We start from the raw sequence: 24,519 nt of genomic DNA, 5'->3' as shown, positions 1-24,519 counted from the left end.
TAAGCCATTAAGCACTTATTAGAGTTTTGGTAAAACTCACGTATGCCCCGCATAGTTTATGTATGCCCAGCATACTGAGTCAACCACCCTGATGGTGGTCAACACAAAACGAAAGTACGCCCAGCGTACCAGAGGAGTACGCCTCGCGTACGCCCTTTGTTGGGCTTTTGACGAATTGGGCTTTGGAGTTTGGGCCGTCTTTGGACTAATTGGACTTGGGCCTTGTTGGACTCTCTGAATAATAGAGTTTGGGCTAGTTTTGATAATGGATCCTATAATAAGGCCCAATTAGGAAGTTGGGCCCAATTGGGAAAATTGGACCATTAATGGGCTTTGGATATTTGGACTTTTAAGATCATGGATTTGGCATTTGGGCCTTGGCCCAATATAGAGAAAATACAAAATAGATTATGTGGACCCTTACTTAAGATTGACATCCCATGTATTGACTTAGTATTTATTATTTGGATAGTTTGAGATTTTCGGTGAGACATCGATCAGAGACTTTCAGTTTATTTTAGCACTACTTGCGAGGTGAGTTGTCCTCACTATACTAACAAGGTCGAAGGCACCAATGTTGTGCCTTTACGGATTTGTATCCGGGTTATTACATGATATGCTTATTGATTTACATCCTATCAGTCAGGATGGTGGTATGCTTAGTGACCTGGTTAGGTCGATATCCTAGTATATAAGATGATGCTATGTTAGTGATCGGTTAGGTCTGTATCCTGGTTATCGGATGTTGCTATGATTAGTGATCTGTTAGATCGATTTGACTATTATATATAATATTTATGTGCACATGTTTGTTTGATTGGGGGTTGGGTTGAGGCGGTTCTGCTTTGTGCTGAAGGCCAACATACCCAGGGTGGTCCAGATGAGCTGAAGATCCTGCAAAAGGGGTTCAGTCAGGCCAAAGGCCCGATAAGTGGTCCGGATAGGCTATAGGCCTAGCGAGGCAGTCCAGATGTGCCGAAGGCTCGGAGAGTGGTCCAGATAGGCTGAAGGCCTGCGAGACGGTCCTGTAAGGCTGAAGGCTCATTATACATGTTGTTTGCTTATATGTTATTGATATGTTTTATGGCGTTGGTATTTTGGGGGTAAGTCACTAAGCCTTCGAGTTTACATTTATCGATTATTGTTTCAGGTACTTCTGATGATCGCGGGAAGGTGAAGGCGTGATCGTAAAACTCCTCATATTTCATGATTTTTATGACTGATTTCTGGGATACTCTAACATTATACTATTTTGGAAAGAAGTTTTGTAATAATCGTTGGTTTTGAAAATGTTTTAAAAAGTTTAAATTTGGCATAATTTTTATGGATGTTAGAATTGATGGGTTTTAGCCATAAGAACTTTCCTATGTGCGCATGCAAAACCCTAATGCTCGGATCTAGGTTTTCTAATTAAACATGCTTTGAATCCAAGACTTCTAATGCCTAATTAGGTTAAATAACAACATTGAAATAGATCTAGAACCATACCTTTGAATTCCTTGTTGATCTTGTTGTCTTGGAGCTTCTAGAGTCACAAATGTCACTCCTCTAATGGCTTACAAACACCAATAGCAAGAAAGATGATTTAGGAGAGAGGAGAGGGGAGGAATTCGGCTAGAGTGTCTCTACTTTAGATGGTGTGTCGAATTCCCTCACCCCTAGGGTCTATTTATACTTGTAGACTCCTTAAGGATTCCAACTTTAACCCTAATTGGATAACTTAGACTTTAAGTTAATCCATATCCTTTCCTTGATAACCCTATGGACGATTTTTGGCTTATCCAAGCCCTAGAAATCGTCCATCCTATCTTGGATAAGGATTTATAGTCTAAAGTGTAACTATCAAACAATTGACAGTTTATACCCTCTTACTTAATTAATCTCTTTAAGTCACCAAATTAATTCCAATTAATCTATGACTTATATTAATCAAATAACCATATATTATTCCTTATAATATTTAATCTCTCTTAACAAATCATCCATCAAGTTGCTATGGTGAAGGCAACCCAAAAGGACAATGCACAACCGGGTCAAATACTTGCCTAATATAGTTGCAGCCTTAGACACTATTCTAACAGTCTCCCACTTGGATAAGTCTAGTAACTATACAAGTACAATTCGGTTTGCAATCGTAGCTCTCAAAGACGCTGTCAAACTCTGATCTAATCAATCTTGTCCTTTAGATAAGGGATCGTACAGTCCTCTGTTAGATATCATGCTGACAATCCTATGGAATGGTTAGTCTAGCATTTGGTTTCTCGATCTCCGATTTATTCGACATAGAACTTAATCAAACACATCAATTCAGTTCTGACCGGGCCCGACACATAAGTCAAATCAAATCATTGAGCGGCCAAGATATCGCTTTTACCTTTTTGATAAAAGTTATAGATAAACTTCGACTTATATGCATTTACTTATTCATTAACCAACTATACACAACAATGCGTTTTATAACACCGAGTTACTGATGCGTTTTTGCATTATCAATGTACAATCAATTAACAAATAATAAACCATATATCTAGGTTTTAAGACTATATGATATTATCGTCTTGCGATCACCTTTTATATCGTATTCCATAAAGTGATTCTAGCAAGCGCGGGTTTGTTCCAATGCTCAAAACCAGTTCATAAGCACTCATGAACGTTGCAACAACCCTTTGCTATGTCTAACACCATTTAGACAATCTACACACCAATTCATGACAATCTTCATTCATATCTACTTCCAACATATGAACGATTGTGGACAATTTGAACAATTCGATTATTCCTAATAAATTCAATTATTCTGGAAGTCAAAACATGCAAAGTGAAACAATAGTTAAACGATTAACATAAGACAGTAACATTACTCATAAATAAAACTCCTTTATTTAATCGCCAAATGTTAATTACATTTATCTATTATACGTTTCTAATACTATCTAATCTATACTAATATCATCCTTCAGCCCAATACTCCTAGCATGCTGCAAGTGCTTAACCCTACTCAGTCCCTTCGTAAGCGGATCTGCTGGGTTATCTTCTGATGGTATCCTCTTAACTATGAGTTGTCCTTCTTCTACACGATGTCTAATGAAATGATATTTTCTGTCGATATGTCTTGATCTACCATGATCCCTTGGTTCCTTGGTCAAGGCAACCACACCTTCGTTATCACAGAAAATCTCCATGGGCTCCTTTATGGCAGGCACAACTCCAAGATCACCGATGAAGTTATTTAGCCATATTGCCTCCTTCGACGCTTAGCTCGCTGCGATGTACTCTGATTCGCACGTTGAATCAGCTACGGTTTCTTGCTTGGAACTCTTCCAAGTTACTGCTCCTCCATTTAGGGTAAAGACCTAGCCCGACTGCGAACGGTAGTTGTCCCTATTGGTCTGAAAACTGGCATCACTATACCCTCGCACCTTCAAGTCATCACTCCCTCCAAGGACTAAGAACCATTCTTTCGTCCTCCGAAGGTACTTAAGGATGTTCTTTACCGCAATCCAATGTGCTTTGCCAGGGTTCCCTTGATATCTGCTAACCATGCTCAAAGTGAAGGCTACATCAGGGCGAGGACAAGTCATAGCGTACATGATTGAGCCAACTGCGGAAGCGTACGGTACTTGGCTCATTTCTGCTATTTCAGCTTCAGTACTCGGACTTTGAGTCTTACTCAACTTGGCATTTCCTTGTATCGGTAGTTCTCCCTTCTTTGAGTTTTCCATACTAAAACGTTTTAGTACCTTCTCTAAGTAAGTATTCTGACTAAGTCCAATTAGTCTCTTACTTCTTTCTCTTACTATCCTTATTCCCAAAATGTAAGAAGCCTCTCCGAGGTCCTTCATAGCGAAACACTTCCCGAGCCAGGACTTGACTTCCTGCAGAGTCGGGGTGTCGTTTCCTATGAGTAATATGTCATCGACATATAGAACGAGGAAGCTTACTATACTCCCACTGGCTTTGACATATACACAAGATTCGTCTTCGCTTCGTACAAATCCAAACTCTTTGACTTTCTCATCGAAGCAAAGATTCCATCTGCGAGACACTTGCTTAAGTCCATAAATGGACTTCTCAAGCTTACACACTCTATTTGGATGCTTCGGATTCACAAACCCCTCTGGTTGAGCCATGTAAACATCCTCAGCCAACTTTCCGTTAAGGAAGGCGGTCTTGACATCCATTTGCCAAATTTCATAATTATGAAATGCGGCAATTGCTAGCATCACTCTAATAGATTTAATCTTCGCAACTGGTGAGAAGGTCTCATCATAGTCAACTCTTGGAGTTTGAGTAAAGCCCTTCGCAACCAATCGCACTTTATACGTGTGTACGTTCCCATCCACGTCGGTCTTCTTCTTGAAGATCCATTTGCACCCAACGGTCTTACGTCCGGGCACATAATCAACCAAATTCCAAACTTGGTTATTGTACATGGATTGGATCTCGCTATCCATTGCCTCTTTCCATTTCGCAGACTCCGGGCCTGCCATGGCTTCCTTATAGCTATTAGGTTCATCAAGATCTACTAGTGTATCATCACTAATATACGTTTCCCCTTCGGTAGTAATATGAAAACCATAAAACTGGGGATGAACTCTAACTCTATCGGAATGTCTAAGAGGTAAGGACTCGTCAATCGGTTCAATCGGAGTTACCTCCTCGGGTTGAGTGCCAGTGGTAGAGGTTCCTTCATCTATCGACTCTTGAATCTCTTCAAGTTCGATTTGCCTCCCACTGTCTCCTTGGCTTATGAGTTCTCGCTCTCGGAAAACTCCTCTCCTCGCAACAAAGACAACGTTGTCCTTTGGTCTATAGAAGAGATATCCAAAGGATGTCTGTGGGTAGCCGATGAAAATACATCGCTCACTTCAAGGTTCAAGCTTGTCGTGAGTATCTCGTCTTACGAAAGCCTTGCAACCCCAAACCTTGATGTGTGCCAACAAGGGAGCTTTCCCCGTCCACATCTCATGAGGTATTTTGGAAACCTTCTTAGTAGGGACTCGGTTAAGGATATGGGCGGCAGTCTCTAAGGCATACCCCCAAAAGAAGATAGGTAGTGAAGCACGACTCATCATAGAGCTAACCATATCCAATAAGGTTCGATTTCGCCTTTCTGCCACACCATTCAACTGCGGTGTCCTAGGAGGCGTCAATTGCGAAACTATTCCACACTCCTTGAGATAATTGTGGAATTCAAGACTTAGGTACTCTCCTCCTTGATCAGATCGAAGCATCTTGATTTTCCTGCCCAATTGATTCTCCACTTCATTCTTGAACTCTTTGAACTTTTCAAAGGTTTCTGACTTTTGCTTGATTAAATAGATATACCCATATCTACTATAATCATCGGTAAAAGTCACATAGAAGCGGTTCCCATCCTTCGTGGTTGATCTAAAGGGTCCACATACATCGGTATGTATTAGGTCCAATAGCCCCTTACCCCTTTCACAAGTATTCGTGAAGGGTGACTTAGTCATCTTTCCAAGTAAACAAGACTCGCATGTGTCATCTTCCCTAAGGTCGAATGACTCCAACACTCCATCCTTTTGGAGTTGGGCTATGCGTTTCTTGTTGACATGTCCAAGACGGCAATGCCACAAGGATGCTTTATCCATACTAGTGGAAGAATCAATATTCAAAACATCATTTCCTAAGTTATCAACAATCATAACAGTTTCATATATTCCATTACACAGTATAGCTTCAAAGTAAAAGACACTATTTAGATAAGCCAAAATAGAACCATTCTCATTATTAAAAGAAAATCTAAATCCTTGTCTATATAAACCATGAAATGAAATGATGTTTCTAGCCATTTCTGGCGAATAGCAACAATTGTTCAAATCTAAACATAAATTATTCCTAAGCACTAAAGAATACACTCCAATCTTGGTAACAACTGACGATCTTCTGTTCCCCATGATTAGATTGATCCTTCCTTGCTCCACATCCCTACTTCTTCTTAGTCCCTGCACATTTGAACAAATGTGATAACCACAACCAGTGTCAAGAACCCAAGAAATAGCATGATTAGAATCGTTAGATTTAATTGTGTATATACCTGCGAAAGATGGCTTGATCTTTCCTTCTTTGATTGCTTGTAGGTATTCTGGGCAACTTCTCTTCTAATGTCCTATCTTGTGGTAGTGGTGGCACTCTGCCTCCTTCAGGTTAGGATAGGGCTTAGTGGGATCAACTTTGGTCCCACTAGAAGAGGCACCTTCTCGGGCTTTAACCTTGCGATAGTTCTTTGATGAAGCCTTCCTCTTCTTTCCCTCTCCTTGACCAATTTCCAAGACAGGAGCAGCAGGCGGATTGGGAGTAGGTGCAATAGACTTGTCTTTGAAGTTGCTCTCAGCGACCCTCAAGAGACCTTGGAGTTTGCTTAGGGTGACCTCCTCTTTGTTCATGTGGTAGGTCATCCTAAATTGGTTGTACATCGGAGGCAAAGAGTGAAGCACCATGTCGATCGCCAAGTCTTCCCCAAAGTCAACATTTAACTTGCGAAGGCGGTCGACATACCTTTGCATCTTTTGCAGGTGCACGGTAAGAGATTCTCCATGACCCATCTTAGCGGAAATCATGTTAGTGAAAATCTCATAACGCTCTTGTCTCGCGTTTTGGTGGTATCTCTCCAATAAGTCTTGATGCATCTCGTACGGGTACATGTCCTCGTAGCACTTTTGGAATTCGGAGTTCATGGTGGCAATCATGATGCAATGTACCTTCGTTGCATCTCGCTCATGAGTCTCAAAAGCGGTGATTTCAGCCGGAGTAGCGATTACGGGGTTGATCTTCTCAAGCTTTTTCATCGAGGACATACTCTTTATCCTCATAGCGAGCAATGGTGCGAATGTATCTTATCCATTCGCTAAAGTTCGTTCCATCGAAGGTGACCTTTTGGCAAAGGCTCATCAACGTGAAAGAACTAGCAACAACGTTGTTTGCGTTTAACATCTATAGAAAGGACAAAGATAGATTAGAATAAGAATCCCTAATTATCACCCAAATAAGAAAAATTAGGGTTAGGATCCAACAATAACATTTACATACTAGAAAAGGGATGCCGTAATCTAACATGCAAATAAATTGAAGGTAAGTGAATGACGATTCACTAATTCTCCATCACAAAACCTAAACTATTAGTCCTAAGTGTATTGAGAATTCCTAGGTTCGGATGAGATTCATTGAAACTATTCAATGGCATGTTTAAATCTCGATATGCCCCTCTTTTTTGTGACTGGGATACCGAGGATCACAAAGCGGGTGTGAATTACCATGCAAATTCACATGGTGCTTTCATTGTAACGATCACCTATTCGATGTGCCGGTAAACCACACACGCTTCATCGAATGATGATAAAGAATGAATCACCCTTTGCCACCTTCGCTTAGAACCAATTAGTGTACCGGTAAACCACACACGCTCCACTAACTTCTTAGCAAGGGTGCAAAGTGTAATTTCATGGGATTGCATCAATTCACTTTTCCTAAAGTAACTAGGATTGGGAAATTTTAAAAAAACGTGTAGTTACTTTGTATTACTTATTATACTTTTAATGAGAGGATGAGGTTGCCCTATCCTACCCGTTCGACTAACGACCCTCCACCAATCAAGCAAGCGGTGGGTGTGAGTGTACACCCATTAAGCGCCATTTTATAGGCCGCAACCTTATACCCACCTTATAGATCGGCTTCGTGAATGAGGCCTACTAACGGTAAGACTAGCATTTAGTTATACATATATATATATATATATATATATATATATATATATATATATATATATATATATATATATATATATATTATTCTAGTAATATCATATTAGTATAGGGTTGTGTTTTAAACCTTTTAAAATGTAGGGTTTGAAATTTAAGTTGTCTAAATTAAAACTTTTAATCACAAATATAAATTTCAAAACGTAAGGGCTAGTTTTAAACATTTAAAACATGGAGGATCAAATAACAAATAATTCCAATTAACAATTAATATCCTATTTATCTATATTTGATTTATCTAAGATTTCTTTTAAGATAATTACCAAAATAATCAAAATAATTAATTAATTATCATATAAGGAAATTAAATATTTTATTAGATGATAAATATCTTTAATTAGATCAAGATTATAGTCATATATATCAAAAAATCGGATTAGGGTTGATCTAATATGATTAAGGTAAGTTTCCATAAGATAAACATGAAAAAATCCCGGTTTTGGCTAATCCTAACGCCCGGACTCGCCGAGTACACAAAGGGACTCGCCGAGTCAGGGCAACTCGCCGAGTCCACTTTGGAACTTGCCGAGTCCATGACTCAGAAACCATAAAATCGAATTTTGCAGGTTTGTTTCAGTTAATCAAGCAATAATTTAAAGAAAACCAAGCTAGGCTCTGATACCACTGATGGGTTTTAGCCATAAGAACTTTCCTATGTGCGCATGCAAAACCCTAATGCTCGGATCTAGGCTTTCTAATTAAACATGCTTTGAATCCAAGACTTCTAATGCCTAATTAGGTTAAATAACAACATTGAAATAGATCTAGAACCATACCTTTGAATTCCTTGTTGATCTTGTTGTCTTGGAGCTTCTAGACTCACAAATGTCACTCCTCTAATGGCTTACAAACACCAATAGCAAGAAAGATGATTTAGGAGAGAGGAGAAGGGAGGAATTCGGCCAGAGTGTCTCTACTTTAGATGGTGTGTCGAATTCCCTCACCCCTAGGGTCTATTTATACTTGTAGACTCCTTAAGGATTACAGCTTTAACCCTAATTGGATAACTTAGACTTTAAGTTAATCCATATCCTTTCCTTGATAACCCTATGGATGATTTTTTGGCTTATCCAAGCCCTAGAAATCGTCCATCCTATCTTGGATAAGGATTTATAGTCTAAAGTGTAACTATCAAACAATTGACAGTTTATACCCTCTTACTTAATTAATCTCTTTAAGTCACCAAATTAATTCCAATTAATCTATGACTTATATTAATCAAATAACCATATATTATTCCTTATAATATTTACTCTCTCTTAACAAATCATCCATCAAGTTGCTATGGTGAAGGCAACCCAAAAGGACCATGCACAACCGGGTCAAATACTTGCCTAAATATAATTGCAGCCTTAGACACTATTCCAACAAGAATAACCCCAACCTAAGGCCTTAGACCACTAGTAGGAGAGATCAAATTCCTATAAGCACCATCCAACCCATAAATAGATTTTATCACTCTAACCCACAAAAGATCAAGGTTCTGATAAAACCTCCACCACCACCGAAATATCATAGGTCTATTAAAAGAGAAAAAACTTCCAATTCTTAAGGCTCCTTCATCCTTTGAAGCTATAACTCTATCCCACCTAACCCAATGCACACAACATTTGTCCCCATCTGCAGCCCAAAAAAATATCGCCCCCATTCCCTCTAAATCCTTCAAAACGGATAGGGGGTAAGGAAATTGGACATCATGTAGCTCCCTAAAGAACCCAACATAGACTTTACCAACATAAGACAGACTCCAAAAGAAAGACTCTTAGTCTTCCAATTCAATAACTTAGACCAAGTCATAGTCTGGCCCACAGGAATACCAAGATGCAAAAATGGGAGGTTGGAAGCTGCACAACCAATATTCTCTACCATATCAAGGACTTGAGAATATGGAACTCCCACACCTATCAATTTGCTTTTTTCCAAATTTATTTTCAGACCTAACGCCAGGTAGAAACACCTGAGAATACAAATAAGTCGTTTTGCAGTTCCAGGATTCCAAGAAGAGACCAACATAACATCAATCACGTAAAAAGGTGAGAAATCTTAACTCCTTGTTTCAAACCCTGGTACATTTGGAATTCCTCCGTCGGGGAACCATTAACCAAAAGTGATGCCCTAGTAGTGGTCAATAATTCCTTAATCCACCCACACCACTTGGAACCAAATCCCATAATCGACATGATTTCCAAAAGATAATCCCATGATAATGAATCATAGGATTTCTCGAAGTCCACCTTAAAAAGAATCATAGGATTTCTAGACTCCTTACTCCAAGCAACCACTTCGTTCAAGAGAAAAGGACTATCCATAATTTGCATGCCTTTAATAAAGTCGGATTGCTCAAGGCTAACAACACTATGAATAACCTCCACCAAACGATTAACTATGAGTTTACCAATAATTTTATATTGGCAATTGATAAGACTAATGGGTATATAATCTTTTGCATTTTTTGGTCTCTAATTTTTGGAATAATAGCAAAAAAAGAAGCATTGCACCACTTTGGAATAGAAGAATGGAGAAAAAAAATGATTAAAAAATGCCACAACATCCACTGCAATAAGATCCCAATAATGTTTGAAAAAACCAAAACTAAAACCATCTGGGCTAGAGATTTTGTAGAACCACAATCCCAAACTTCCCTTTTGATGTCCTTAGAAGAAAAAGGGGACTGCAAAAAGTCAACCTGTATGGGGGTTAAAGTACTAAAAAGAGCATAATCTGTCGTAGGTCTCTAAGACGGACACTCCCGAAATAAGAACTGATAATAATCATAAAACCTCCTTAACATTGCCCGGGTTATCCACCCATACTCCATCAATCATGAGAGCTCGAATAGAAATTTGTCTCATTCTACGGTTAAGAACCCGATGGAAAAAACTAGAGTTCTCATCCTCTTCAATGCTCCACTAAACTTTAGCTTTCTGAGCAAGATCAATATGAATTAAGTGATCAAGCTCCGACATCTCCTTCAATAAGGAAACTCTCCGCTCTCTCAAAGTAGGTGACTCATCCTCCTCTATAAGACTACTATCAATATACTCAAGCAATAATTGGAGGTTCTTTTTTATAGTTGCCACCGTGTCACGATTATTAGAGTTCTACTCCCTAAGTTTGGATTCAATAAACTGAATTTTTTTCTTAAATCTAACCCAAGGATTAGACAAATCTATCCCCAACAGAGCATTAAACCAATACTCCCGTACATCATTGTCAAACCCATTCCTATCAAACCATGAATGGAAAATACGAAAAGGAGTAGGACCATGAATGGAAAATGGAAAACACAAGAATAGGATGATAATCAAGGATATTCTTTTCCAAAACAAGACCCGAAAGATGAGGGAAAGAGTCCAACAACCCCTCTGTAACAAAAAATATGTCAAGTTTGTTGAATTTGAAGCCCCATTTGTCACTCCGATTGTAGCGAGGACCACCCATCAGAATATCTAAAAGATCAAGGGACTCAAAAAATCATTGAAAACTCTTGATGCAGGAATATTAAAATTCGAACCCAATCTCTCTGAATCATCTCAAATTTCATTAAAATCGTGCATAACAATACATTCTCCCGAAAACATAGAAACAATATTATAAATTTCTTCCCAAAGAAGTCTTTATTGTTTAAGGCTTGAGGGGCATACTGTAACATCTAGTTTTGAAAGTACTCAGTTATGGCTTTAGAGGACAAGGGTATAGGCGTAATGTGACAATTCGGCCTTTTATGGGTATCGGGTCTTATTCGGAAGGTTTTAGGTTTTTGGGTGTAGCTAGGAGTATAGGGCTTCCCGCCACCTTTTCGTGGATATAACGTTCATCGGAAACGGACTTAGAATGAAGAAGCTATATCACTTTGAAGTTATTGGCATTATTAGACGTTAATGGAGAAATATGGCAAGAAAGTACCATGCATGCAAGGTGGTAGGCACGAAAGTATGCCTAACATAAGAGAGTAAATGGACGTGGGTGGTTTATGAGTATGTCCGGCGTACATAGAGGTACGTGGGTCGTACTCCATTCAGACTTAAACCCTACATTTTAGGGTGTGTCACTATAAAAGGAATGTTATGCCTCAATGGTCAGCCTCCATCTCAGCCTTAGACAGCCACCACGAAACCCTAATCCTTCCTTGAGTGTTCTTGGATCTTAGAAGGCCATTAGAGAGCATATTGGTGTTGAACATCCATTTTCCAAGAAAGTGAAGAGCAAAGCATGGTGGTGTTTCAATGGAGAAGCTGTAGATCTGAGATTGTTGTTCCATTTCAGATCACCTTGAGGTATAAAGCGTTGAACGATCCTCAAGTATGCTTAGATCTAGTGTAGTGTTGTTTTGGAGTCTTTTTAGTTCCAAGAATGGGCCTTTATGACTCAAGTTCATTTCAAGTCCAAGAGGTGCGACTCCTAGTGATATTCATGTCCCATAAGCAGTAATTCTTGACCTTTAGGGTCCTTTGTTGAACATTCATAAGTTTGGAGTCATTCCATGGAAGTCGGTTGATATATTTTAAGTTTGGCCTTACTTGGTGGGTTGCAAGCCATCAAGTAATCGACTTTATGGATTAGGACGTTAAAGAGGACTTGGATATGTGATTATAGCCTTTGAAATAGAGTATTAAGTGCTTAATAGGAAAAGTGACTTAACAACGATGTACATTGGGTGTACATGGATGTACGCGCAACGTACAAGTCATACAGCCTATACGCTTAGCGTATAGAGGAGTACGCCCCGTGTAGTCATCAGATATGGGCTTGGTGTGTTTTGGTCCTCGGATTGGGCCATACATTGGACTTTGGTTCTTTTGGCCTTGGTGGACCATCAGAAGTCAGATAATTTGGGCTAAAAATATGTTTAGGCTTTAGATAAGGCCCATTATAAGGATTGGGCCCAATTCAGCAAAGTGGGCCATCTGTGGTCCACTAGTGGGCTTGGAAAGCCTACCTAGTGTTGGACTTTTTTTATATTATGGTTTTGGGCCTTGGTGGAACAAGTTGGACTAGGGGTAAAATGGTCATTTTACCCATAGGAGAATTATTGGTTTGGACTAATTGTTATTTTGGGTAATGGTAGCTTGGGGAGTCGAGAGATCAGAAGTTTGGGGATCTGCTAACTAGCAACGAGGGGTTATTTACAGGATTCTATAGTCAGCTTGTGAGGTGACTTTTCTCCAGTAGGTACGGGTCGAAGGCACCAATGTCAGCGTGTTTTTGTATGTTAGTGTATACCGGATTTAGATTCGATGTCGGGGTTAAACCGATGTAGTTTATATGCTTCCGGATTACGGTCTAATACCAGGAGAGGCTCGAGGAAGGTTTATATGTATGTTTTCGAAGTACGGTTCGATGCCAGGTAATACTCAATGAAGGAATGCATGTTTGGTTATACTTGTTGTCTTTGTGATACTTGTATGTGTCTGGAGATAAGTGTGGGAAGGGGCTCATATCTCATTACTAGCTGAGTGTGGACGAGGTTCCATATCTCATTATTAGTAAAGTAGGAGCGGGGCCCAATATAGGCGGGGCCCCGCTCCTACTTTGGGGATGTTACAAATACACAACTATTAATTAAAAGCACTTCTAGGTCCGAACGAACGCAAATCGATTGAATAGCCACATACCAATTGTGAATCGAAACCCATGTATGGGAAATAGAATCTAGGTCCCATATATAAATAATACCACCGGAAGCTCCATAAGGAAGAATTACCCCACAATGATGTAATCGTACCAAAATCAACACAATCCATCTTAGTTTCTTGAAATGCCAAAAAAAAAAAATAACTTTGTAACGAATACATAATTTTCTGATCCGACTCCTCTTATCTAAGGAGACCGCTCCTTGAATATTTATTGAGAGACAATTCATTTAGGAATTTGCCCTTCAACGTGCCCCTTTAAGATTTCTGGAACACGATCCAAGCAACCATCCATATTGTACCCTAATGATTCTCCCATTTCAATAGTATTTTTTTGTAATTCATTTAAAAAATAATTACTATTAGTAATACCCTCTGAGACACTTTGATTGTCCCCCAAATCAGAAAAACACCAATTAGAAAAACCCGGAGGATGAGAAAGATCTTCTTCAGAAAGATTAATACCTGATAGCAGTCCAAAACCTCCAAAAAAACCATGAATATTATTTTGAACTCGAGCTTTAAAAGGAGCAACCTCATTGTTGACAAACTTATTGGTCCTTGATATTTGATTTTTATTACAAAGATTATCAAGAGGCGTAGACACAGCTAAAGGTGTAGCTATCAAAACATCATCTGGAACCGCTGAAGAGGGCAAAACTGTTGTTGTTAAATCATTGGCAGCAAGTGTTGCTGTTGTTGGTACGGTATTGCTTAGCGAGGGCTACACACAACCATCATGTGATGAATGAAAGGTTTGGACCGGAACTGGGGTAGAACTGATAATAGGAAAGGAAGATGGCAACGCATCTTTTTCAATAGCTGAAGGAAAATTCCGAAATTACCCCTTAGAAGACAGCTTGGGCAAATCAGCTGATTTTTTATGCAAGTTTTCCTCATTATCAATTTTTTTCCAATACATCATAAATTCCAAAAGGGTCTTGTGAAGCTTCTTCATTGCCAACTATGGAATCATTACTACCCTCTTGTTCAAAACGATCAAAAGCCTTAATACCTCCTTGGTGATTATTAGTAGAATCCCATGTGAAAGAAGGATTCCAACCAAGAGCTTCTTTAATAAGAATAGGGAACACTTCTCCATCAACTATAACTTTGATGACTTCAAATATAATATCAAAAGACGAGGTAAGAATACAAACACACGATTTGTACACATCTTCACCAATATTATCATCCAAATGAACAATTAAACCCCATTTATCCAAGATTTGTCTAAAAGCAAGTTTACTCCAAGCATGTAAAGGCACACCTTCAACATCAACCCACATAATACGATCAGCGGGCACAAAGTTTCTATCCTATTTTCTTTGTTAAGAAATCCAATGATTAACAACATCACACTCCAAAAACAATTTACAAGCATGTTTGGACTTAAATTCAAACATTACCCAAAGAAAAAGTATATGCATAAAGCAATTAAATACATGTGATTATTATGTATATGACATATACATATTCATATGTATATACATACTCAAATGAATAACTATATGCATATTCATAAACGTATGTATATGCATATGAATAAGTATATGCATATATATATATATATATATATATATATATATATGCATAATAATAAATATATGTATACGTATATGCATAATAATAAATATATGCATATGAATAACATATGCATAAGAATAAGTATACGCATAATAATAAGTATATGCTATGCATAAGAATATGTATGTGCATATGAATAAGTATATGCATATACATAAGTATACACATATGCATATGCATCAGAATAAAATACTTATATGCATAAGAATAAGTATATGCTTATGCATATCTATATGGATAAGTATATTCATATGCATATGAATAAGTATATATGTTTATATATTAATAAGTATATGCATATGATTATTACTTAAATTTCGAAATTAATACTTGAAAAAAGATTTTTTTCACCAAAATGCATTTTTAATGCATATTCATATATATATATATATATATATATATATATATATATATATATATATATATATATATATATATATATATATATATATATATATATATATATATATATATATATATGCATATTTTAAAAAAACATATGCATATGGAGATGCACATTCGAAAAAGACATTTTCAATGCCTCTATATGCATAAGAGTAAGCATATGCATATGCATATACATATATATATGCATATATATATATATATATATATATATATATATATATATATATGCATATGCATATGTATAAGAATACATATATGCACAATACAATTAAATACATATGATTATGATCATGCTTATATATATGCATATGCATAAGAATAAGTAAATGAAATATCCATATAAATAACTATATGCATAGACATATGTATAAAAATAAGTATAAGTATATGTATATTAATAAGTATATATATATATATATATATATATATATATATATATATACATAAAAATGAGTATATCCATATTCATAAGTATATCCATATTCATATGCTTATGAGTAAGTATATGCATATGCATAGTATGACATATATATGTATAAAAATAAGTATATGCATATGCATATGAATAAGTATATCCATATGCATATTCATATACATAAGAATAAGTATATGCGTATGCATATGCGTAAGTATATACATATGCATAACATATCATATACATAAAAATAAGTATATGCGTATGCATAAGAATAATTATATGTATATGAATATGAATAAGTATATGCATATGCATAAGAATAAGTATATGCATGTGAATAATCCATATGCATAGGCATAACATATATATATATATATATATATATATATATATATATATATATATGCTCTTACATTTTATATGCATATACATCTAAAGAAGTATATATATATATATATATATATATATATATATATATATATATATATATATATATATATATATATATATATGCTCTTACATTTTATATGCATATACATCTAAAGAAGTATATATATATATATATATATATATATATATATATATATATATATATATATATTTATGCACATACATATGAAATTTATATACATGAACATATATATACGTATACGCATATGCATATGCATATTAAGATGTATATGGATATGCATACTGATACATTGTTAAAAAATCACCTCTGCCCTCTTGTTCTCTTATTTGTTTCCACTTTTTTTCTTCTACAAACTGACTACATTCTTCTTCTTTCCCTACTATTAAACCTCAACAAATCAATGCCTATGTAAAGAAAAATAAAAAGTAATAGTAAGATTATAATAGAAATAAACTCTTGTGACACACCATTAATAAAATTGTAGATTAAGGTCAAATGAAACAAAAACAATCACTATATCTTGGTCTGAGTCTTTAAGCAAACTAAAGCCAAGGGTAAAGATGTCATATCCGAAAAAAGATGAAAAACCATTATAATTGCAAACATATAAGCTCTTAGACAAAGCGCCGATAACAAACTTTTTCAAATTTAAGGAATATAAAGTTTCCATTATTTGCCATTCTTCCAAGCTAAAGTTACTGGTAGCAAGGGTAATAATGTCGCTTTTTTTTTTCTGAAAAAGGAAGAAAATAATCTTGTTAATTTTTGTCAACATTAGTAACCAAAGAGAGTTATATAACAAAATCTCATTAACGAAAGAGGAGACCAGGGCCTTCAGTACCATGTAAGGGTAGTTTTGTCAAATCAAAGAAAAAATTGTTTTATCCTCATATTCAGCATGTTTTCAAAGTACTAATAGAACCTTGAAGTAACACCGTTTGTAAACTTCCAGCAGGAGATTCTTATTTTACATCTATGTGTGACCCCCAATGTAACCATATTACCATTAAGGGACAATGTCATTTTACCAGACTATATAGACCAAAATCCAAACACTACAACCACCACCATCATGATTATAAATATAATTTTTACTTCAATCTAAGATAAATGCAATAAATGAGTATAAAAAGCAAAAAAAAAAAAATGCAATAAGTGACACTTAATAAACTCACATTTGAACAGACCTGGTACCGATAGACATGAATAAACTAAAAGATTAAAAAATAACTTAGTAGTCAACAGACCTATCATTTAATGCAGTAATCTCTAAAAATGCATGTTAATTCAGATTACACGATCAAATTAATCAAATAAACTTTACACCTAACTAATAAATGCAAGTGATTATTGTTGGTGCTAAGTTTTTTAGGTGCCTAGAGATTCTATTCCATATCCATAATCATAATGGAACCTCATGGGATTCATGAGACCACTTATAATTGTATCATTAAGTGTGATTTGGATATCAAGAGGATTTGTATGGTAACATTATTCTATTACATAGGGTGAAACTTATTAGTTTCAAGTAACCTTTTTAAAAAAATCTTATGCGTTTGATTGATGGGTCGTTTTTTTTCTATTTGTTTCGAATTTACTAAAAATCGACAGTTCATTAGAATCATGTGGTTATCTTTACAGTAAAAGAAATTAGACATATTTCTCACAAACTGAACATATTTTCCCCTATACAGTAAGTTGACATATTTCCCCTGCACATTCATTTTACCACTTTTCAATCTTTCAAGTTCCTTTATTCAACACCACCTCCTAAACAACATTCTATCTCTTTATAATCAAAAAAAGTTTCTTATTTTAAATGAATTTTGTAATATGAATCTAATTAAGTGTCAGTAACATTTGAAATTTGTTCAAAGGGTTGTAATTAGATTAGGATTATAAATGAATATGATTTGTGAAGAGAAATGGATGAAATCAACTTCTTTTACATTTTCCTGATCAAACTAAACCTAATTCGGAGAAACCCATCTTCTAATTAGTATATACATTTAATCATCTTCAACATCTGAATCGAAAAAAATAACAACACTTGGAATTCATAGTGATCTTCATGTTAATGAAAACATAAAGCTACAAAAATACTTAAAAGGCTAACTTACTGAAAAAAAGTGGTGTTTGTTTCAGGCATTTCGTCGAGAACTTGATGTACATCTCTAACAGGCAAGAAAGGTTCATAAATCCCTTACATCAAATTTCATTATTTTAGGTGTAGTAATGAAAGGGAAAAGAGACAAATCCATTTAGTGTAGGCTAATATAAGCCACAAGCTTCTAGAAAACCATGATAAATATTCAAATGGGGAAACATTAAACATGTTAGATTCATTTGGAAACCCGCTTGAGGAAGTTATATCAAAATCACCAACTAGAATAAGTTACTCGGTTACTTACATTTATAGGAATACAATAGAGTCGGGAACCACATAAAGAAGAGGAAAAAAATCAGGAAACACTACAATAAAAAACATATGCATTGGATTGATGAATGTGTTTTTTCACATGGTTTCTTAATGATTACCTATAGTCGCAAATTGAATGAGATAAACAGTCAATTAAATCCATAAAATAGCAATGTAATTTAAAATTATCTCCATGATATCTCAAATCATATCACTTTATATGCACATCGAATCAATCAAGTTAAAAATGGAGAAATTCACATGTAAGGAGAAGAGACCCATGTAGATTCAGTTGTGGTGGCATTGATTAAGCAACGACAATGATGATTTCATGTTGATGATGCAGAGTTGTGTGATTCTATTTTTTATCAGTTAGGGATACATGCATGAAAATGTGTTGTTAGTGGGTTCGTTTGTTTGCTCTCATTATTTGAGTTCGCTATTGATATTCTCTCTCTCTCTCTCTCTCTCTCTCTATATATATATATATATATATATATATATATATATATATATATATATATATATATATATAGATACACACACACACAGACTGGGATCTCCGCTCAATACTTCTCGAACCTTTCTTTCCCACCGCCACCAAATCCCAAGAAACTTATTGATGAGTTTTAATTCAGTATTATGTCATTTATGTGGTACATAACAATTTACATGAATGTATCAATAGAGAGATCATTCGGAAATGATTTTTTAGATATACATATAAAATACCTATAAGTGTGTACCTACATTGAGTTGTCTCTCTATTACCTCTAACTGCAAAATCTACTTAATAAATAAAGATCATTTTACCAAATGGTGACTTAAATTCACCAAAAGTTGTTTTCACAGGTGGTGTGAGTTCTTTTAGTTTTAGCTGAACAAATTTTATCCCCTTTTACTGCATTGTGTTGAACTTATAAAAGTTATTATGATTAAATAACGACTTTTAAATATGAATTACTTTGTAAGCCATATAAATTGAATTACTTACTTACTCATCATTTCATTTGCATTAAAATTTGACTTCCGTATTTTTTAATGTTGATATCTTGATATTTAACTTTTTTTAATCAACTCGTGTAGTACATGTGTCTCACACCTAGTATATAATATATTTTTGAAAATTGACTAATTAAATGAGAGAGTTTTATAAAACATTTTAGAGAAATAATGATGGATTATTTAGATTTAAAAAAAGAACAATTATTGGAAGATGTTAACTGTTGGAGATGTTATTTATTTAGATGTTAATATGACTGAAATGATAAGTTAAATTTTTTTTTCAAGTTATAATATATGTTAACCATCGAAGATGGTTTAAGTTCAAATCATATATGTTTCAAACTTGAGGTGACAATTCGTTGTTTAAAACATGAAATGTTTTACTTTTTTGCAGGTTTTACGAGTAAATATTCATCTATTTTTAGTGGAGAGACTCATTACGACTAATGTGGCTATTAAATTATAAAACAATAAAAGTCAAATGGGTAAATCATTAATTAACGGATAAAAAAATTAAAACGTGTTGCAATTTTATGCGACTAAAAGTATATTGTTCAAAATAAAAGAACATTATAATATATATGTTGTTATTATGTTTAAAAAAGTGCATTGCCTAGAAGTGAAACTTATCCTAAATTACGTTTTTATTGTATGCGTTAACATAAAGTTTTAACTCTAGACGCATAAAGAAAGAGGGGACTAAGTATTCGATCTTTCACATCTCATAATATGGCTCTTATTGTCAAATGGCTCTGGAGGTTTAATGAGGATAGGAATGCATTATGGAGAAGGGAGATATGTGGTATCCATAATTGTAATAGGAAAAAGATGATTGACTGGGCAAAAAAAAAACTCTAAATGGTGTGTGGTCAATTATTGTCAAAATCGTCCCCATACTTGATGAGTTAGGGATAAATTCTGCCGATATCTTTAAGTATTGTGTTGGGGATGGGAAGAACACGTTGTTTTGGAAGGATAACTGGCTGGGTTGTGGAAAACTTGAAGAAAAATTCTCTGATATGTTCATCCTCGACAAGAAAATGAACTGCTTTGTGGCGGATCGGTTGGGCTCAAGCGACCTGATATGGAAATGGAAGAGAAAACCCAGAAGTTGTGAGGAGATTTCAAATCTTGGCGCGTTTACTGGGCTTGTGGGGCAGGTCACCCTCTCAGGCGGGTCGGACAAAGGGGCCTCACAGTTTTCACATCTTTTATGTTCGTGACCTTCGTTCCTGTATTGAAGATGTGGTTACAACTGCGGTAATCAACCCTACAGTTTGGATTCCCATTGCGCTTTTAAAAGTCTCTACTTTTATTTGGCGTGCTTACATGGAAAGGATCCCGACTGCAATGGCTTTGGCACATAGAGGTTTAACACTAATTTGTCTTCCTGTTTGTTCTGCAATGTGGGAAGTGATGAAGTTGATCACATTCTTGCGGGTTGTTATATAGTTTGGGAAGCTTTAGTTTAGGTTTTCAACTGGTGCAAAATTCAAGTTCCACAGGTTACTACAATTTCTGGTCATAGCGTTTGTGGGGAATCGGGGTCAGTGCCCGAAAAAAATGATCATATCGCCATTTGCAGTGGTTTCATTTGGTGTGTGTGGAAGGAGAGAAACAAGAGGAGCTTCAGTGATGTTAGAATTACTTACTCTAAACTAATGGATAATGTGATTTCTATGGTGTTCGATTGGGTTAAACACATGGGTAGACTTGGTAATTGCAAATGGGGGGATTGGTGTTGTAACCTGTTCAATATTTTTTAATTCTGTTTGTTTTGTTTTTGCTTTGGCTTTTCCTTTTAGGTAGTAGTGTTAATAAATTTTCCACAGGTTCCAGTAAAAAAAACAAAAAACTCTAGATGCATAAAATGGGAATGATGTCATAGTAACTAATTAAGTGTTGTATTTTAGACAAATGTAAGTACTCGCTGGAATAATATAGAGTAACCATATTTTTTATAAATGTTTGAAGATGTTGTTGTTGTTATTGTTGTTGTTGTTGTTGTTGTTGTTATTATTATTGCAAATGATCATTTTTTTAAAATGGCTTTTCTAATTAGTTTTTTCTTTCACATTTTTTTTTCTTTTCCCTCTCTGTTTTCTTCAAAAATCTGATTTTTTAATGAGAAATGGATTTTGTTTCTCTTATTTCCTCTTTATTATATCAATTCTATGTAGATCTAGGAAAAATAACTACTTTGAAATTCATTAACAAGGTTAGAAAAACATAAACAATATTGGAAGTTGACCTTAACGCGAAGAAAATGCAAGTTCAAAAATTATGAACAAATTCCTAATTTTCAAACTATATAATATATATGGTTTTTGGCTTTCCATCCTATCGAAAAAAGGAATATAAAAATTCCAAAGTACTTTTTCACTAAAAATATTCTAAACTTGTCTTCAACAAAAAAATTTGAAAATTATAAATATCGAAACTCGTGGTTATTTCTCAAATTCCAAAAAATATGGTCATTATGTAGCCCAAGTGTTTTATATGGTCTTTGAGTTCATTACCACATTTATATATAGTCTTATGTTTTTTGAACCATCAAATTTGATATATATTAAATTAAAGAAAGTGCACTTAGCAAGAAACTAAGACGCATAAAGAGGTATAAAAACCAAGAAAGATGAAAAATAAAGTGTTACACAATAGAGATAAGATGAGAGAATCGTGAATAACAACAGTAAAACTAGCTTCAACACCCAACATTACTCCGATGTTTGCACCACATATACGAGGGTGAGATAATATTATCATCCACCTTTTTATGAGATGTTATCAACTTCTTCAATAGTTTATCATTCCATGCCAACCATATAGTCCATATTGAGCAGAATAATATTTTGTTGATAATTACTCTGTTCCTCGGACAGATCCCTAAAATGTTGCAAAGTTGATGAATTCACTGACAGTGGAAAACTATTGAGTTCTTACCCACACAAAATCCTCTTGCAAATTTATAATTAACAAGTAGATAGTCAACCATTTCAGAATCGTTGTTGCATAGTCGACACATCTAGTTGGGACATGATACACCTCTTTCTTGTAATATAGAGGCCACTAGAATTCTGGACAATGAGGCTAGCCATATGAAGCATCTGACTTTTAATGGGACCTTTTTTTCAAGAAAATGGAATAGCCAATAGTTTGGTTAATTTTCGCATCAATGAATCTTCTTGTTGTGTTAACAGTGTAACAACCAACTGAGTTTAACATGAATCTGAAACGAAATAAGAATTGAGATAGCACCTCCGTCGATCCGATGATTGAGTACATTTGCAATAGCTTATTCACAGTTACAACATCATTTGGTTCCTCCTTCCATTTCCAAGAAAAACCATAGGTAGAGAGACGATCCTCAAGACTGTAACTTTTAAACATCTCTTCATTATATAGGGTTGAGAACTAGATTTGAAAGGGAACATTGCCACAATATTTATCTTTCAAAAATAGAATATTCTTACCACATCTAGAATAAGTTTGAATAGTGTGTTTTGATCTATATTATGCCCATTAATGTAGTAAATCGCTTTATATATGTTACACCAAACACCGTTTGATGATTTCTTCACAATGTGTAAGGTGGGCTTCTTTTTTAGATTATGGAAGCTTACGATTGCCTCCCTCCAAAGGTTGGCACATTCATTTAATAACCTCTACCACCATTTGATGAGTAAGGCTATATTTTGGGCTTTTAATGATTCAACTCCAAGACTACCATCCTTTTTTGTAGCAACTACCTTGGATCAATCTAAGGAGAAGCAAAAAAAATAGAAAAATGATGTTTTCATAACGTACATATGTTTTAGTGAAGTAAAACTTAACTCAAAACTTCAACTGATGAAAGAAAATACATTACCATATCTAATTTATACTACACATGAACATATTAGTATTAAACTAGGATTACTAACACTTACCATATAAGAATTCCATATAGCTTAAGGAAGACTTGTAAACCTTGGATAACACTCCAAGTCTTGTGATTTGATCCAAACATGCCTGCAATCTTTTTGGACTGAATTTAATTTTCCAACATCACACCCTGAACTTCTGAGTTGAGGGTAATTCTTGCACGCCAAGCAACACCCTCGTATCTACGAACCATATCCGAGATAAGGCCTTTGAAAGTGGATCTACTCGTTGCTTGTCTCCTAAAACATGCACATCAATCACTTACTCGTTTTCCACGCACACTAGAATGAAGTGTAATCGAATGTGTAAGTGTGCTTGCTATATTCCATGAAAGATAGGATTTTCTGACAGTGATATTTCTGATTTTTTGTCTATGAGAATTAGTACCTTCCGTTTCTTCATTCCTGTCGGCTCAGCTAACAATTCCCAAAACCAAAATGTCTGAGACCCAGCTGGAGTAGCTGCCATTAACTCCGTTTCACATGAGGACAAAGCTATTGTATTGTACTTTTAGGAGAACCAAGTAATAGGTGATTCACCAAGGTAGAAAACATGTCCTATTGTACTTCTACCATCATCAACATCAACATTGTGACTGCTATCATTATAACCTAGCAAAATTAGATTTTTACTTTGTTTATATACTATCCCAAAAGATGGAATATCAAACAAGTAATGATGGATTTGATTAATAGCGTGTACATGAGATTCTCTTGGACTTTGCAAATGACAGCTAACTACTCCACCCAAATATGCTAAATCGGGACGTGTGTGAAAGAGGTATCATAAGCAACCCACTAGGTTTTGATAATGGGTAGCTTCAACTTCAGGTTGATCTTCAACTATAGTTAGTTTTAGTCCCGGCTCCATAGGACATTGAGTTGAATTACAGTCTTTCAAACTAGCTTCTCTTAGAATTTTCATGGCATAAA

This window comes from Lactuca saligna, chromosome 4 (assembly GCF_052625555.1).
Source record: "Lactuca saligna cultivar CGN05327 chromosome 4, ASM5262555v1, whole genome shotgun sequence".
Taxonomy (NCBI): domain Eukaryota; kingdom Viridiplantae; phylum Streptophyta; class Magnoliopsida; order Asterales; family Asteraceae; genus Lactuca; species Lactuca saligna.
Note: the sequence above shows the minus strand (reverse complement) of the source record.